This window comes from Ambystoma mexicanum, chromosome 10, assembly GCF_040938575.1.
Source record: "Ambystoma mexicanum isolate Mex_15411 chromosome 10, UKY_AmexF1_1, whole genome shotgun sequence".
Lineage (NCBI taxonomy): Eukaryota > Metazoa > Chordata > Amphibia > Caudata > Ambystomatidae > Ambystoma > Ambystoma mexicanum.
The window spans coordinates 333133481-333151774 of record NC_090932.1 but is presented as its reverse complement, the minus strand read 5'-3'; the positions used below and the strand labels follow the sequence as shown (position 1 = coordinate 333151774).

Here is an 18294-nt window from a genome sequence, read left to right as displayed (position 1 = left end):
CAATCAAGAAGCCATTGTGATCTTGCAGCAATCAATTTGATGAGTGTTTATTCGCCCTGCTTTACTTCTTTGTGATTAAAGCAGTATTTTACCATCTCCTTTGAGTAGGTTCGGTTATTTGGTTCGATATATTTTATTGGTAAGTCCATCTAGCACACAGACGCTTCAAGGTGCTAGAGCACACAGGTGCTGAAGAAGTGTAGAATATTTAGCATTGTCCAAAACTACACTGAGATGTAGTATTAGCATTGCCCTGATTGTTTTGTTTTAAGGCACATGCTCAGTCTCAGTCTCCTCTTAGGTCTAAAAGGTCGGCCTCTGTTTTTGAAAGTCAGAAACTGGACATTTTGCTTCAAAAGAGGTTGCTAGCTTCTAGCTATATCTACAGTTGATGAATGGCAATATGTATAGGGACTATCGCAGGGACAGTCAATTGTAGATTAGGCAGACATTCTTAAAATTCAAAGAGCTTTTGTTGTGTGTTTTTAAAAGGGAAATCTTAACCTGCAGGTCATTGGGTTGCAACAGGATTTTAAAATCATTGAGGGATAAGACGAGGCTGTCACTAACTGAAATGGCTTGTAATGTCTTGCTAATTGTGATGGTCTTTCCCCTTTTGTAATGGTTTGACAGGCAAAGAATGAAGGTCTGGAGGGTTGCCCAGAGCAATGCTAGAGGTGAAGATTCATTCTAAATCTTCCAGCCATCACCTCTTGTTTCGCTACAGTCACCCCAAGTGGGACGGGTATGCCCAGACGTGGGTCCCGTGCCTGCTGGGACTAGTGACCCAAGCTACTTCTCACGGTTGAGGCCCAAGATTGCTGAAACATGTTTGGGTATGCTTGTGGTCTTGTGCAGAAGGGATGTGACCAAGCAGTTTGGGTTGGACCAAGCCTGATTTGCATATGGTCTTTCCCCTTTTGTAATGGCTTGACAGGGGAAGAACGATGGTCTGGGGGGTTACCCAGAGTAATGCAGGAGGTTAAGATTCATTTAAAACCTTCTACCCATCACCTTTTTTGTTTTGCTAATTGTGACGCCATATATTTTAGCCTAGTATAACCTAAGCAAGTTGTCGTGCAGTCCATTTAGAATTTGAAAGAGTGAACATTTTGCTTGATATTTATGTGGTCGGTCAGAAGCTCATCATAGAGCAACTGGCATGCCAAAATCATTATTGTATTTGGGTTTAGGTGTTAGAATATCATCCAGCAAAATATAGATGTCTGGAAGACTCTCCAGATTAGCAGCTTGTTGGATGAGGATTGGACAAGATCGACGAGGATAGTAAGCATGTTCAGAAGTATACTGAAAATTACATGCGGGTAGGGAGGACACTAGAGATACAGGGTTAGCGAGCAGAATGATTGGTTATCCTTATAGAATTTGTTTCAAATTTTGTATGAAAATTATGCGCCCCTATCAAACGATCCGTAGCTCATATGGTTTATCATGACAACATACAGGCCATTAATACTGAAACGAAGAGACTGAGGACTGCCATACTACATAAGGATTATACTTCCATTAAATAAAGGCAACATTCATTGAAATATTTAATATATGTAGCTGCAGTTTGTATTATTTTTGAGTTTTCCTAATGGCAATGGCAGGGCCTCATAGCCCTTTGACTACGGTCCCAAGCCCAAAGATATGAGTCCTTAGGATTGCGGTAAGTTAGATAACAAGCTGGAGTATGAAATGTTGCCAAAAGGAGTGGAAAGTGTTGGTGAAACCGGAGGATTTTTAGATTCCTTATGAATTGAGATAGGTTTGTTCATTTACATGCCCTCTTTTGTTGGGGCACATTTTTTGCTCTCCTTATCCCCTGCTTGTTGCAGGGAAGCTAGCCTTATTGCCTAAAATATATGGTAGCAACTTTAACAGGTTGAATACTGTTGTTGCTTTTTTGGGGAACAACTTTGAAGTCTATCTTGTTAATAAGGTGTCCAGTAGACTTTCCAATTTTGGCTGTAACTACAATCTCTTTCTAATCAGTTACAAATTGACTCCTTTATATATGTCATGGGCGATTCGACAGCCATTGTAATACATTCCCATCCGTACCAATTCATAATTCTGGCTAATAAGGCAGTTCCAGAGTGTGTAATATGTCCTTTTCTGGGACATCAGTGTTATGATTCACACATTTAAAACATTTTACACTGATTTTAGTATGACAGTCCAATTTATACAGACTCCCTTTCCCCCATCTCAATGTAATTTATTGGCGACACATTTAAAAAACATCTACTTATTCAAGTCTATGTACAAATCAGGTACCACAATTTACATTAAAGAACTTAACTAATAATCTCTGGATTGACCACCACTGCCAACTAACCCAATGGAATAACCGTTTGATTTGTTATAAAGACAAACACTGCACATAAATATCTGCACTCCTCAAGCTAAAAAAGGGTAGAAGAGCGAGAACATGAAAGAGAAGAACAAACTACTTGTCTCTCAGTGTTATTCTAATGTATTAGTCATTTGTACCACATACACTTCTTATCTTAGATAGATAAGACTCCCATAGCAGTACCGGCCCTCGGAAAGGGGGAATAGTGTAAGGAAGGCATGGTATCAAACAGTAAGACAGACACAAGTGATCACAGTTCATCCATCTAATCCAGATTCTAAAGAGGGGAGCAAGCTACGATCATCAAATAATAACAACGCAGTCCTAGTGGAGTCTGTCAATATAAAAGTGCCTATATTAATAAACCCATTTCCAATCCGTACTAATAAATACAAATAGTGTGGGAAAATACGTTATGCAAAAGCAAAGTGTTCAAGAAAATGTCCGGATATTCAAGTCATTGGCTTCCCTTCCCCGTGTTTTCAGCATGGGACAAGGTGGCACACTAGAGCTTAGAAGACTCTCTGGCCTCTCTAGCACGAGGATGCAGTTCAAAACTTCAACATCAGGGCCTTCTGTGCCAAAGTCTCTTTGCCATTCCAAGTCTCATTTCAGAGGGCCTGATGCAACACAACAAACATTAACGTTTCTTTCTTCTTAGGATTTCAACTATACAACTTCTCAGGTGATTTACTGTTCACCCCGGGTCCCCTTCCGCCGGGCTCAGACACACTTTAACACACAACCTTCAATTGGTCCTCCTCCGCTGGGTTCGGACCAAATTTATCTACTTTTCCAATCTTTCTCTACTTCATCAAAATCAAACTTTAGACTGTGCTTGAGATTTTGATTGATCCATCGCAGGACCACTTCGATTCACAAATACCTGTTCTACTTTTGATATAACCTTTTTCTTACTTTCACTTTAGCCACTTCTCAGCTGGATACCTTAACAAAGACCATCGATTGAGCACCCACGTGGTGCAGGACCACACTGTCCGAGGTATTGTATCTTGCTTTTAAAGTTCAGTCACTCATTAGCAGTTCAACTTCACTTGTGCCTCTTATCACACGGTGTTTAACAATGTTCGTTCCATACAATGTAGCTGCTTGCAACCTTGGCTTCAACTCAGACCGGTCCTGTTTTGGTCTCCCCAACTCACAGGCTGTGTTGATTTCACTGACGCTGCTTTGTTCTTGGAGCCAAGGATGATACCACGGCTGCTGGCGATTCTCCCCGCCTTGATTGACGAAGGAGGGACCCGGTACGCTTTCTATTCTCTAGGTTTCTGTAAAGTAACGGTTCCTTGTTGAAAAAGTCAAGGGAATGTCCCTCCTTGCGATCCCGTTCTGTTTTGCAGACTTTCCTCTCTCATTCAGCTGCCGTCTCGTAATTGCTGTATCCTCATGTGCTTTGCCTCGCTCAGTGTGCTCTCGTGCTCCACCTTTGATCCTTGTGGGTAATCTTAATGAAAGTCAGATGTGTGTGATGTTCAGTCATTGCCTGACCTCGCTTGACCATATTATTGGGACACGTCAGGTATACTGCTTGGGTGTTAGTCTGTTTTCGCTCATAGCGGGCTGTCCGTGAGAAAGTGTTTGTGTTGTAAAAGGAGCTGCGGGGAGAGTTCCTGAATATCCTACCTGGTAGAATGGGGTGAAGGTGTTATAGGGAGGGTGATACCACGTCTTTTCATCCGGTGTCCCACTCACACTCCCCGAAGACCTATCACCCAGGTGATCCTCCCACACTGGTCCACCCCCAGGAACTGCATCCAAAAGTGATGGCTGTGTTCTGGCCACCTGGATGACTAGCGGGTGAGACACTTTCTGGTTTCTCACAATAGCAAGAACCACCACCTAGACCAGAAAAAACTGGAGCAAGTGCTGTTCCGAACGGGAGTCCTGACCACACAAGGAATCCAGGCAGTAGTGCTTGGCAAACATGTACAAGGAAGCAAACATAGCCACCTGGCAGATGGCAAAAACTGGAACATTTGGTTTGCCAGCACAGTGGTGAAGTGAACCCTCAGAATTTCAGCTTCTTCCTTCCTTGTTAGATCAGAGTACTTTGAAATGTAGCAGACAATCCCCCAATACATAGTCTACTTAGCGAAAGCTCTTGTGAGCATAACCTGGTCACCCTTTCTGATGTTTCCCGTCCCAGAAACATAATTGAGAGCCCCATTGGAATCCAACCGATTAAACTATTCCTCCACCTTCGATGGAGTCACTATTTCCTTTGAGAATACCAGGTACAATGGCTTCACCGAAAGAGCATGGCGCGCGCACACACACACTCACTTGCATGGCAGAAAATATGGCAACCAGGAAAATTACCTGAAGAGTGAACAAAGAACAGGAAATAAGTTACTCACCCTAGTGACTAAAGTACTCCTAGTCCATAGTCCTCTTTCCTCCATACTACATGGGCGTCCCTCGCTAGGGACGGGAGATGGAACCTTTTTCACCAAAAATACCTTCTCCCCCTTTATATTTATGCCTGGGGCATGTGCGCACCTACTCTGCCCACCAATGCCACTCCTCAGTCCCCATTGACACAGCGACAATATTCCCATTGCATAATGGCACCAGTTTTACTAGGGGGGTAGGATGGTGAGACTTATGGAGGAAAGGGGACTATGGACTAGGAGTATGTTAGTCACTACAGTGAGTAACTTATAATTACTCCTACATCCCGTCCCCTTTCCTCCATACTGCATGGGCTATAACAACTGAATGTAGCCCCAGGGTGTAGAGCTGACCCTCCTTAAGAAAACAATTTGTTTAGTACTGCCTGTCCGAAAGCCGCGTCTGACCTGGAGCCGGCATCCAAACAGTAGTGTTTGCAGAAGGAGTGGCCCACATGGGCGCCCTGCTGATGACCTGCCACAGGACACGTCTCTGGAATGTGACCGCCATGGCCTTGGCTCCGACAGCGTGGGCATGCATGTTCACTGGAAGTGGTTTGCGCTGCCTCTCGTAGGTCTTCTTGATGGCCGAAACCATCCACCTTGCTATAGAGACCTTTGACGCCTGATAACCGGGCATCGCCCCCCTCCCGCCCCCGAAGGTGACAAAGAGCGTCCGACATGCGGGAGCTCTTGGTCCGGTCCAGATAGAATATCAGAGCGTGCCCGACATCTAGACAGTACAAGAAACTTTGAGCATCGTCATTAGGATCCGCAGAGAAAGTAGCTAACACTATCTCCTCATTTAGATGGAAAGCAGACTACTTTAGGCAAGAACGCGAGATGCGTTCTCAGGACCACCTCATCCCTGTGAAAAGTAATGTCTGGTTCTGAAGCCACCAGTGCAGACATAACACCCACCAAGAGAGCGGTTTTAATGGTGACCAGTCTAATGTCTGCTGACGCCATTGGTTCGAAAAGGTTTGTACGCCAGGGCGCCCAACACTACGTTGAGGTCCCACACCGGGTGTGGTATCTTGATAGGTGGGTAAAGCCTGGTTGGAGGGAGAGAAAATGTCCTCCTCCGAGTTCCAGTAGGCTCCTATGGCTGCCAGATAGTTACAACATGTGTCTATTTGCACTCATGAGGGTGCGAAGTGTGCAGAGAAGGATAGCACATCGTCCAACGTGCAAGTAAGCGTGTCAATCTCCTTCGATTCCGCCCAGTGTCAAAACCTACTCCATTTGCTTTTGTACTGGCTCCTAGTTGCATCGCGCCTAGCGCCCTGGAGTCTAGGTTAGCCTGTGAAACCCGCAGATACTTTAGTGTGACCTGGTCAGGAACCACGCTGCGAAGGCTAACTTCTGCGAAGCGGGATGGATGACCCTGCGCCCCTGCGGCGATGGAAGGTGAGCTGGGCCCAATGGCAGGTGAATGGGAGGCTTGTCCGAGAGGCTGAGCAGCTCCGAGAACCATGGTCTCGCCGGCCACCAAGGAATGGCCACCGACTGCCGCAGCATAGGGAGGGGAGGGAGACACTGGCAAGACAGGGCATGAGCCCTGGCATAACATCGGCTCTGGACTCCAAGAGAAGCGAACCCACAGATGTTACTGCCGTCAAATCAATGAGAGGGAGGGGGGAGGGCGGAAGAGGGTGTTCTGTTATGAATTGAATGCTCAATTGTTTTGTTTACAAATGCAAATAAAAAGTATGTTAAAAGTCACAGGCTGGTGGGGTGGTAGGTGGCATTAATGGAGTAACGGCTGGCTGCTGGGGCCTGTGCGTACTCTGCCTTGCTGGTTGCGGGGTAAATCTGCCCTGCAATGCTGAATAAGCTGTAGGCCACGTACCAGTTAGAGATCAGTCCCACCTTGAAACTCGTTCTCCCACCTCCTCCACACCAGGGGGCAGTATCGGATGAGCGGCCATCATATCTGGCGCGGCGGCCATTTTGTCGTGGTGCATGCCACATGCCAATGTCGTGGTGCTTGCCTCGCTGGGCCCGGCCTCCTCCAGAACTCTTGGTGGTGGGGCTTGAGGCCTACCCTGCACCTCAGGACAGTGCCTGGTAGGTGCATTGCCCTTGAGAGTCACTGGTAGTGCTGCAAACAGGTGCCCCTTCAGACATCTGTCCGGTACAAGGGCTTAGCCTCTCAGTGGACACCCGGTTAAAGAACCTTGTGGTCCCTTAGCACTATCCCCGGAAGGATGCAACGACCCCTCGACATGGCGGCTGAAGTTGTCTCAGTACCTGTGCTAGTACGAGAACCTGACCGGTTCCTCCCTCTCTGACATTTCCTTGGGAAGGAGTCGCACTTGCAGGGTGCAATGGAAAGAGACGGCCCTACCTTGGGCCTTGACTTGTGTCCAAAGAAATCCTTCAAGTTCTCTAGAGGCAACTTTTCGAAAAAAGCTCCCTCCACCGAGCTAACGTGTTGTTCAGAGCGTGCGGTGTAAGCGCATCACACGCGGTACAACCCTCGCAGCCATGATCGGGGCCAAGGAAGCGGAGGCAAACCGCATGGGGTTCGGACGTAGGGAAGAGCCCTTCACAGGCTGGCCACCTGCTAAAGCCCGCTGACGTCGACATGCACCAGGGAGAAGCATAGCGCCAGAGGACCGAGTACCATATTAAGACCAAAAAACAGAAGACAGAAGAAATTATCCGGGGAAGAGCGCGTGGAATTACAGGACTGAAGCCAAACCTAGGAGCGCTGGTGAAAACGTTCAGTTCCCGTCGACGTGGAAATTGGGACTGAGGAGTGGCGCTGGTGGGCGGAGTCAGGGCAGTGCATGCTCCCAGGGCCGCGCCACCACACACCTCTAAATTTTAAGGAGAAGGTTTTTCTGGTGAAAATGGTTCCAACTCCCAATCGTAGTGAGGGTCACCCATGCAGTATGGAGGAAAGGGGACGGAACGTAGGAGAACTTTTAGAACAAGTAATCTTACTTTGACACCAAGCCATAAAAGATCCTGGCATTACAGACATCTCTTCCTTCAATGGAGACAAATACTGCGTCCCACCCAATGGTGTCCCTCCCACACCCCTGGGGGTCTCTTCTCCTCCCGGGTGATCTTCCCAGCTATTAACCACCCTCAGGTTTAGGATCAGGTAGCGGTTGCCTTCCCCAGGTCACCAGGGAGGAGACTTTAGGCAGGGTCTTTGTGAGGACTCTGCAGGATTGATCACAATTTCCTGGAGCACAACACGTCGCATTTCCTGTTGAAACTGAACGCAAACAGATCCACTTGAGGGGTTCCCCAAATCGTGAAGATCTCTAGAAGGACTTCCCAAGCTAACTCCCACTTGTGGGAGAATGTGCTCTGCCTGCTGGTAGGGTCCGCCGTTGTATTCTCTTCCCTGGATAGAACAGCTGACAGAGATCCCGTTTTGTAGAGCCCAAAACCAGAGTTGCATTGCCCCCTTGCACAGTGATAGTGACCCTACACCACCTCTCTTACTGAGGTAATGGAAGGCTACCATGTTTGTCCGTCATTATGAGGCAATTCTGTCCTTGGATGGAAGGCAAAAAGGCCATGAGCGCCAGCCCGATTGCACTTGGCTCTAAAAGGTTTACAGGTAGTCTCGATCCTGCAGGGCACCAAAGTCTGCTCATTTTTAGACCGCTCATGTGAGCTCCCCAATTCATGAGGCAAGCATCCAAGACTACAGTTATCTCTGACTAGGGGTGTCAAAAAGGTTCCCCTAGCATCAGTTTCTCCTTACAGGCCCACCACAAGAGATCCTGTACGACCGTGGTAGGGACCTGAATAAGGTCTGTCATCCTGCCTGAAAAGTGATCATTGAGATCTGAGCACCCACTGGAAGCACCCTCATCATAGGATGGGTTTCTGGCACCAGGAAAATGCAGGATGCCATGAGGCCCATCAACCTCAAAATCAAATGCAGGTAGATACTAGGCGTTCTGAAATCTTGTTATCAGCAAGATATGTTGAGCCCCCAACTCTGAAGCCGAAAGCCTTACCAGAGGACGAGTCCAGGAAGATTCTGAGAAGGTGTCACTTGAAACTTCTTGAACTTGAGGGAGAATCCCAGTTTATGGAGGGAGTGGCAGGTGCTGCTGAGATGCTCTACAGTGTGATCAGGAGAATGAGCTCTGAACAGCCAGTCGTCTGGGTAGGGAAAGATGTGAATCCCTCCGCTCCTTAGATTCACCGCCATCAACTGGTTTAAGACCCTCGGGGTAGAGCGGAGCTCGAAAAACAGAACTCAGAATTGATAGTGAGAACTGCCAATGGCGAACCTCAGGTACTTCCTGTGTCTGGGATGTATAGGCACATGAAAAGTAAACATCCTAAAGATAGAGTAACACCATCTAGTCCTGGAGCTGAAGGGCCAGGAGAACCTGCGAAAGTGACCATCTTGAATGTGTTCTTCCTGGGGAACTAGTTCAAGCGTCCAGAATGGGTCGCAATCCTCTGTCTTTCTTGGGAACCAGGAAATAGGTTGAGTACCAACACAGGTTTTGTTCCACTATAGGTACCTTCTCCATGGAACCTCTCTCAAAAAGGGATACAATCTCCTGTAGGAAAAGCAGATCTGGAACCCGCAGAGATGGTTTGTTTGAGGGACAATCTGAGGGTCGTTGCAAACATGGGAAACAATACCCATGAGTTAATACCTGTAGTGCCCATGCATCTGAAGTAATAAGATGCCATTCTTGCAGATGCTGGACCAACCTGCTTCCAACTGGGGAGCTTTGAGCAAGGCAGTCTGAGGTTTTGGGGCTGGGGCTGCGGGCAAAGAGGTTGTTGCTGGCTGAGGAGCATTTCCTCCCGGGGCATGTGTAAACCTTCTTTGCCCTTGTTCCTGGCTCATCGGACCTCTTCCACTTTGGTCAGAGGAGGAGAAATAGCGAAAGCATTGCCCTCTCCAGTTCTATGAAGGTGGGAGTTGTTGCGGCTGAATAGTGGCTGCTCCCAAATATTTTACTACAGGCTTTGAAGCCTGCAACAGTTCTAGGCTATTGTCCACCTTAGGGCCAAATGGACTGGACTCATCAAAGGGCATATTTAGGAGCTTTACCTGAATATCAAATTATGCCGCCAAGCAAATCTCCTGATTACTGCACTAGACCCCATGCATTTGCCAACGCAGTCTGACACATATAGGCCGGACTGAAGGGATTTGCAGGATGCCTCTTTTACATCTTTAATGAGGTTATTAAAACCCCTCATGCATCTCACCTTCAGGGATGTTTTCCGCAGCTTGGGCAATTACATTACACAATGTGCAGCTATATTTTGCCACTGCACAAGATGCATTAATGACTTTTAATGCAATGCTTCCAGCAGAAAATACCTTTTTTGCGAAGGCGTCCTATCGCTTATCCCTATCCGGAGGGATTGTTGGATAAGCTGCAGTTTTTAAAGTTGAGGTTGCCGCCTGTACAAATAAGCTCTCTGATGTTGGATGCCTGTAGAGAAAATCAGGGTCCTCAAAAGAAGGTATGTACTTCTTCGCCAACTCTTTATTAACAGCCAGAGTGGTGTCTGGTTTTTGCTATATTTCCATAATTGGCATCTTTTGTACTGTGTGAAAAGGCTCCGTAGAAGGGCCTCTGTCTAGGATGTCCGTCAGATCATCTTGGGTAATATCCTTTGCAGGACGATCCCATTCCAAATACTCTATCACCTTATTCATGACAGTCATACAGGCTGCATTTGGAGGAGTGCAGATCTGGTGTGTCAAATTCAACCTCAGGGGAGGTATCCAAACCACTGGCATCCTTTAAACATGAAGCCAGGACTTCAAGATGAGACTGATCCAAAATCAATTACTCTGGAACATTAATAGTTAATGAGTTCAAGACTCAAAGAATTTGAAGAAATCCATCTTCGACTGGGGTTTGAAGCTCAAAGTTGGCTCAGAGGTTGGCATCGAAGGTCCCTTCGACTCCAAGGAGGAAGTTATTGAAGCTTTTGGCTTCGATGTGATCTCAGTGGTCAAAAACTGTCAACGCCACTCGAGAAGATATCAAAGCCTTACTTAATTCCCTGCCGGTCTTGGAAGATGTTGTGGGATCAATTGCACTTTTGGGTCTTTTGAGGGACCAGAAGGGGCTGCCTTCAAAAACATGTCCATTTTCTCAGGGAAGCTTTTCTATTCGGCCACTGAGGCAATCTTTTTGGGAAAACAAACCTAACCTTTGTTGGGCGAGCAATCGGAAGACAAAGGATGGCATTGTTTCTTATTCTTTTTTCGCGAAGAAAAAGAAGAGCGATGAGAATCACTCCTTGATCTCCACTTCAAGTGTTTGTAGCCTTTTTTAGGGCCTTTCTGGAGACTTGTGCCCGTTTGAACTCTTATCGTCAAAAGATTTTCTTTATCTAGGTGTAGAAGACATATTTTGAAACCGACTGACACAGGGCGAGCTTCGACCTTCTCTCCTTCAAGGCCTTACTGGTCATTGATTGACAGGAGCCGCATTAAACTACTTCATGATCTTCGCCGAGGCACCAGAGACAAATCCTGTGCGGATCAGTGAACAACATCTTCGAGTCACAGTCTGCATATCTGTGTTGTTACCGGTCCGGTAACAACAGTGCCGGTAAGCTACCGGCACTGTTGTTACCAGGCCGGCATACTGAGTTCTGCGAGCGGGTGCCTTTCCGCCTGCCAGGCGAAACGGCACCCGCTTGCAGACCTTGACGGATGCACCGGCACTATTGCACACAGTGCCAGTGCATCCGTCGTCCCCATTCCCATTGAGTCCAACGGGACTCGAATGGGAATGGGGAATAATTTTTTCCGGCTCCCGGCAATGGGGAATTAACAGAACCGCCGGTATGCCCCGGTAAGTCCCCATTGCTGGGCGCCAGATATAAAATGACTCCGGCAGTAGCCGTGCTGTTTTTACTGCCACGACTACCGCCGGAGTCATAATGAGGCCCATTGAGATTAAATCAGAGAAAGTATTACTACGTTTTTAATATCTTTATACATTTTACAGTTTTTACAGTTCCTCACAATTGCAATGCAGTGATAAAAACAAGTATATACTTCAAATCTCAATTCCATTTTCTCCCCCTTAACTTCCCACCCCCCACCCCCAATTGCCTGTTTATATTTTGCAATCTTATATCTCATTTTCGATCCTCTCTAGTCAGCTCTGTCTTGTATAGTCTGTGCCGCATCTTCTCCCTTACTTTGATTAAAAAATGTTACTGAAAGAGCAATATACTGCAGCATGTCTGTTCCCATGTCTTGTTTCTGCTCCCCCAAGGCCTTCTCCCACACTCCTGTTTCTGTTGTGGCCCATTTCCTTAGATCTTTCCACCATCTATCTATGTTCGGTCCCGTAGTGGATTTACACTTCATGGCTATGCTGCGTTTGGCCAGTACGTAAATTAGGTATTTGATCTGGACTATGGTTTTATGCTTTGCGCTTCTCTTAAAGAGGCCCAGCATACATGCCTCCGGGGATTGGATATCAAGGTTGATGCCTCCTGGGGCCACTTTATTTGCCACACCCTTGCAAAATTCCTGTAGCTTATGACATTCCCAGAACATGTGTATCATGCCGACATTCTCTTCCTTACATTTGCGACAGGCCTGGTTACCCGCTCCCCTAAACTTTGCTATTGATCCTGGCGTTAGATATGCTCATTGGGTAATGTAAAGTTGAATCAGCTGCAGTCTGGCATTGCCAGAGACTTTTTATAGTATAGTACTATGCCTTGCCATTATTTGTCATCAAATGATTTCCCCTATTCCTTTTCCCATCCTCCCCTGCTCTTCAATTCAGTTCTCGAGTTGCGATCCATCATTACCTCATATATTCTGGATATAGCGTGCCCTCAGTTGACCCTTATGTATGCCCGTAGCATCCTGCAAAGCTCTGGGTTCCCTGTGATGACTGACATAAGTTGATGGTCCAGTAGTTCCTTTATTGAAGTTCCAGTACATCCTTTAGGTTTATCTTGTCAAGTTCATCAAAGTCTAAGACAACATGCACCAGCATCCTCTCAGGTAGGCTACATATCTCCAACTGACTCACTCAGAACACACAACCATACATCACAGGCGCCATTCCATGTCACTTACCCAACATTCCACTCATACTTGCATAAGCAAAAAGGAAGCCAAAGCACTACATATCTTCCCTCCATAAGGAACACAAACTACACCTACTAAAACCAGGTCACACTCACCACACACACGCTCACTCACTCACTCACTCCCTCCCTCCCTCCCTCCCACCCTCCCTTGCACGTGCATCACAACCAAGAACTACAATCACCATAACTGTATACCCTGAAAACGTCACCAGCATAAATGAAACCAAAACACATACCAACAGTGCCCTTCCCCTTTTCTACAGGGGAGAAAGGACACCAACCACGGAAAATTGCACCACTACAAATGTCACGACTCGCTCCCTTCGCTCCCGTTCCCACCATTTGGGGGCATGATTTGGGGTTTATTCCCCACTGGACTTTTCCTCCGAACTTTATGCTACAGTGCTGTGATGATTTGGGAGCGCTAAATCCCTATTTTCCCAGCTACTTCCGTTCCGGATCCATTCCAGGTTTTTGGCAGCCAGCATGCTTCTTTAACCAAATGACTATGCTTCCCAGAATGCCTGGCCCACTGCTCCACCTCCACCCTTGCAACACAAGGTTGGGTGGAGGATAGGTAACAGCTGTGGCGGCAGGTGCAGCTATCAGCACACCCGAGGCGTGTGCTCGTTAAGCAGCTTTAAAAGCCTCAGTCTTACTTCAGTCCAGCGCTGGTCATCGTTTGCAGTGTTCCTGTTTTTGACTAGTCCCTGGTTCCTTGCCTTTGTACCTACTTCCTTGTTCCTGTTTTCTTGTTTCCTCCGCCCTGAATTTCGGATTCATGCGCTAATTGATTTCTGCTCCCTTGATTCCCTTTTTGCTTTCCTCTGTTTGCAGGCAGCATTTCTCAGTGCTTTCCCCTTTTAGATGCAGCCCAGTTTGTCTGTGTTCTATATTTCTTTGACTCTGTCCTTTGCTGCTGCTACCCATTTGCCTTAGCCTTCCTCTTAGTTTAGTTTCCTGTCTTTTCCTTGGAGGGGTAGGGAGAAGTTTGCATAGGTTATTTCGTTTTTCCCTGCTGCTGATCCTTACTTTCTAGAGGATCCATTCCATGTTTTCCACTGCACTTCTGCATTTATTTTCCCTTTGATTATTAGGTGTGGTGTGCGGTAGTAGCTAGCTCCTGTGTGAATGCTTATGTTTTCCTCACTATTTTGTAAACACTATTCCCACTTAGGTATTTAGTTTTCCTTCCATTGCTGTTCTAGCCTTTCGGGGTCCCAGTTTCTTCAACAGGATTCGTGGGCTAGCTGACATTCAAGAGGTTTATCTCGTCCTCGTGAGTACAGGTCTTAAGTTCCCTTATGTAATACCATCAAGAGTGTTAGTACACAGATCCTGTCATTGCTTGCCCTCCACGTGGGTTTAGCGCTGTCAGTACCTGTAACAGCAATTGGGGGTAAGGCGCTTGCCGACTTTCCTCGCGGTCAGGTGCTTACCCCACATCCCTTTTCATATATTGGTTTTTGATGTCACACTCTATTTGCACTCCTGGGTTCTAGCATACCTGAGTCGTAGTTCCTGGGTGCACATTTCCCTTGCCATATTCGCTGCCTTTGTACTCGCCTGACTAATCCTGACAGTATGACCAGCCCAAAATTCCCATTGAATATGGCAAGTTTAAGAAAGAAAGGCAGCAAGGCCTCTAACAAGTTTGTACAGAAAGCTTCCCCTACGTTTACCCGTGACAATCAAATCACTAGTCCTGACTCCAATGAACTCCTTGTCACGAATGGGCATTTACGTGCAAAGTATTTTTCCCATAGGATGGCACATCCTACATGGCCTGATCCTAGTTCTATCTTTGGTTTTGATCCCGATTCTATGTCAGCACACGCCTTAGCCGCAGAAAACAACACACTGTTAGACTTATTATACGAGAGTACCTCTGTTGTTGAACCCCATGATTCCAGTTGTGCTTCACCTCAGATAGAACAGTTTCATGATACCAACATAAAGAATGGAGGGGTTTCTTGCATAACTTCTGTTTTCTACCCTCAGTCTAACTCATACTCCGTTGCACAGGTACATACTGTAGTCCCTAATGCAAAGAGGTCTAATGTCAATAGTTTGTTTAAGGGAAACACAGACCAAGTTGGAAAGATAAACTATAAATCACAGAACCTGCAGGCAGTAGAGGACAATGTACAATCGATGCACATCCAGATTGCTAGTGCAGGATCCAGCCCTGATGCCACTATGCTTCCCCCTGTGCCTACTGATAGTGATGTACAGGTAATGCAGGGCATGCTAAGAGCTAAACTTGAGGAGTTAAGACAAGAACTCATTTCTGCACAAGAGGAAAATAAAACCTTACACTCTTTACTGAATACACCTCAGACTTTATCTGTTGATGTGGAGGAAGTGAACACTGTTCAGCCCCTGAGTGCAGAGACTTTGGTAAACCATGATATTTGTCGATATGTTAGATCTATTGGGAGTGAAGGTCTTTCGTCTAGCACAGCGCTTAATCTAGGCACAGGTTCTAACATTTGTTCTGCTGTTTATCAGGGATTGCAGTTAGCTGAAGAGTTACAAGCCACTCCTTTACCAAAAATACCCTGTGTAGCAGTTTGTCATAATTCTGAGCTAGCACACATACAAGCTTCTGATTTCCAAACACAATCCACAATGGTGGCATACACAGATTCAGTCACTACCGTAGGCTTAGGCCCTGCTCTTGATACAGCTGCTGAGACTGAAGTAGATGTTAAAGCTGATGTGGAAAACAATGTTACCTCTGGGTTCACTCTTCCTTCTGCCACTTCTGATCAATACAAACAGTCAGAGACAGTACAGATTTCATGTTCTGATGGACTCATTCCACAGTATACTGAACCAAAGAACCGTCAGGCGGTTCCTGAACTGTTGATTGATAATCTGCCTCTTTCAGAAGCTAAAACAGAGGAATGGACAATAGACGAAATCCTGATTAACAGAGACTTTACTATGGTGATTCCACTGATTGATTTTGACTTCTACAAAGAAAAAGACTCTGTGTCACCCACTAAAGAAAGGGACTGCAAGGGTACAGCTCAGTCTTTGGTTACTGGTGCCAAGGAGTCTAATGCCCTAAAGGTGCCCTTCATTCCTGAGCCACCGATGGGTCTGTCAACTTCTGAGACTTCTGTCTGTCCTCCTACAACCATTGACTCTTCTATGATTCAATCTACAGCCCTGCAGTCATCTTTGGCACACCTGTCTTCAACCAATGAACCGCTGCCATGTCTGCCATTTACTCAAGAGCCAGTCCCAAAGACCTGGACATGCTTGTATCCAGCAACCGAGATTGCTCCAGCTTGCATGCCTTCAGCCTCAAGGTTTCCCCTGACCTGCCTGTCTTCAGCTACAGTGACTCATCCTGCAGATCATCCTTCAGCTTTAGAGCCTCCGGTAGTCCATCAAAAGAGCATGTCTTCAGTCCCGGAGTATACTGAGTATTTGCCTTCAGTTCATGAGACGCCTGTATCCTGCATAGCCTTGCTGCCAATATCAGAGGTATACCTGTCTACACCATCTGATTCTGCTGTATTTTCTTCTGCTCCAGCGATTCCTCCTGAATCCCAACCATTTACAGTCGATGAACGTCTAGCCTGCCTTTCTTTTGCTTCAGGAGGAGCACCAGAATGCCTGCCTTTCCCACAAGACGATTCTCCCAACTGCTTCACTTTAGCATCAGAGCCTCCTAAAGATGCAGCATCAGAGTTTGAGACTTTTGCCAGCTCCCGCTTCAGAGTCATCAAGCTGGACCAAGTGGTGAGTCAGAACCACTCACTTGGGTGTGCACAAGGGGTGGTGCAGACCGGCGTATTACCTACAGGACTTGTGCAACAGAATTCCGCCAAGAAGCACCAGTCGGGTGCTAGTAGCCAAAGGAAGGGAATGACTGCTGCAGTTCAAGATGTGTCTGTTATTGCTCCTTCTGCGAGTCTGCCTGAAATACCAAGTACTGCGTCTATCATTCCTATCAGGGTGCCAAACATCCCTGCTGTGGTATCCCACATGAAACAAAGTGGCTACACGACTGTCACCAGGAGTACTAGCCTTGTACAGCCCATTGGACTTTCAGGTCTCCAAGGCGTAGAACATGTGCAGTCAAACCTTAGTCACTTTCAACCACAAGCCTTTTCCCAGATGGATGACAGAAGGAAATCTGAACCTCTACCTCAGCCACCACCTTCTCTAATGGCAGAGCATAAACCTTTCCTGAAGCCAGCATTTTCCTCACCTCCCGCATGTCCACTCTCGGCAGAAAGGCTAACAGAGCTTCTACCATTGCCTAAGGCATGTTGCACCAGCCTGCCTCTCTCCTCAAAGACTTATAAGGGTCCACTCCCAGTGACTGAGCTTCCTGGACCTTCCAACTCTGCTTCTGGTCCTGCAAGTCCTTCATGCCTTTCTTCGAACCATGAGTCTCTTCCTCACCAGAAGCCACCGTTTCCATCAGTACCACCTCCAAAGACAAAGCACTCCTATCATGGAAGTCCATCTGCCTTTGCCCACAGGCCACCATTTTCATCAGTGCCACCTCCAAAGAAAAAGCACTCCCATCATGGAAAGAAGATGTCTCGTGCGGGTGGCGGGCACCCGAAGCCGGCCGTAGGAGGGGGTATACTGTCACGACTCGCTCCCTTCGCTCCCGTTCCCACCATTTGGGGGCATGATTTGGGGTTTATTCCCCACTGGACTTTTCCTCCAAACTTTATGCTACAGTGCTGTGATGATTTGGGAGCGCTAAATCCCTATTTTCCCAGCTACTTCCCTTCCGGATCCATTCCAGGTTTTTGGCAGCCAGCATGCTTCTTTAACCAAATGACTATGCTTCCCAGAATGCCTGGCCCACTGCTCCACCTCCACCCTTGCAACACAAGGTTGGGTGGAGGATAGGTAACAGCTGTGGCGGCAGGTGCAGCTATCAGCACACCCGAGGCGTGTGCTCGTTAAGCAGCTTTAAAAGCCTCAGTCTTACTTCAGTCCAGCGCTGGTCATCGTTTGCAGTGTTCCTGTTTTTGACTAGTCCCTGGTTCCTTGCCTTTGTACCTACTTCCTTGTTCCTGTTTTCTTGTTTCCTCCGCCCTGAATTTCGGATTCATGCGCTAATTGATTTCTGCTCCCTTGATTCCCTTTTTGCTTTCCTCTGTTTGCAGGCAGCATTTCTCAGTGCTTTCCCCTTTTAGATGCAGCCCAGTTTGTCTGTGTTCTATATTTCTTTGACTCTGTCCTTTGCTGCTGTTACCCATTTGCCTTAGCCTTCCTCTTAGTTTAGTTTCCTGTCTTTTCCTTGGAGGGGTAGGGAGAAGTTTGCATAGGTTATTTCGTTTTTCCCTGCTCCTGATCCTTACTTTCTAGAGGATCCATTCCATGGTTTCCACTGCACTTCTGCATTTATTTTCCCTTTGATTATTAGGTGTGGTGTGCGGTAGTAACTAGCTCCTG

General features: G+C 46.8%; 1 protein-coding gene across 3 annotated transcripts in view; it reads right to left on the bottom strand.

The window, feature by feature from the left end:
• NSD3 (nuclear receptor binding SET domain protein 3) overlaps positions 1 to 18294 on the bottom strand; it is a 2619674-nt gene that overhangs the window by 828816 nt on the left and 1772564 nt on the right. The window lies entirely within an intron of this gene.